The sequence below is a fragment of the Primulina huaijiensis genome, unplaced genomic scaffold, assembly GCF_012295235.1.
Source record: "Primulina huaijiensis isolate GDHJ02 unplaced genomic scaffold, ASM1229523v2 C13020575, whole genome shotgun sequence".
NCBI classification, from domain to species: Eukaryota; Viridiplantae; Streptophyta; class Magnoliopsida; order Lamiales; family Gesneriaceae; genus Primulina; species Primulina huaijiensis.
In genome coordinates this window covers 1-371 of record NW_027341649.1, presented here as the reverse complement: position 1 = coordinate 371, position 371 = coordinate 1, and the positions used below count along the sequence as shown (strand labels likewise).

Below are 371 nucleotides of genomic sequence, written 5' to 3'. Positions count from 1 at the left end.
TGCTAACAAACATGGAATTCTTCTTGAAGTTGTACAAGTACTTACAGATCTTAATCTTGTCATTACCAAAGCTTATATTTGTTCTGATGGAGGCTGGTTCATGGACGGTAACAACATGTTCTTTTCTTTTAAACCCCCTTTCAAATATTTTTGTTTTACCGTAAAAAATGTATTTTACCTGTTTTCCGGAGCAGTTTTCAACGTCACTGACCGCGATGGAAACAAGGTAACCGACGAAGGGATTCTTAATTACATTCATAAGGTGAGTTGTTAGAATTGTGACGGTTTGGACAGCTTTCTCTAAGCGTTAATAAGCCATCAAAATTGATACCTTGGTTTCATTTTCAGTCGCTTGGTCCAGATTCTTGCTT

The 371-nt window shown here is 36.9% G+C and overlaps 1 long non-coding RNA gene across 1 annotated transcript; it reads left to right on the top strand.

Moving 5' to 3' along the window:
• On the top strand, window positions 1-371 carry LOC140965383 (uncharacterized). The gene is made up of 3 exons (XR_012173051.1): window positions 1-107; window positions 195-262; window positions 349-371. It is a non-coding gene; the product is annotated as an uncharacterized lncRNA (long non-coding RNA).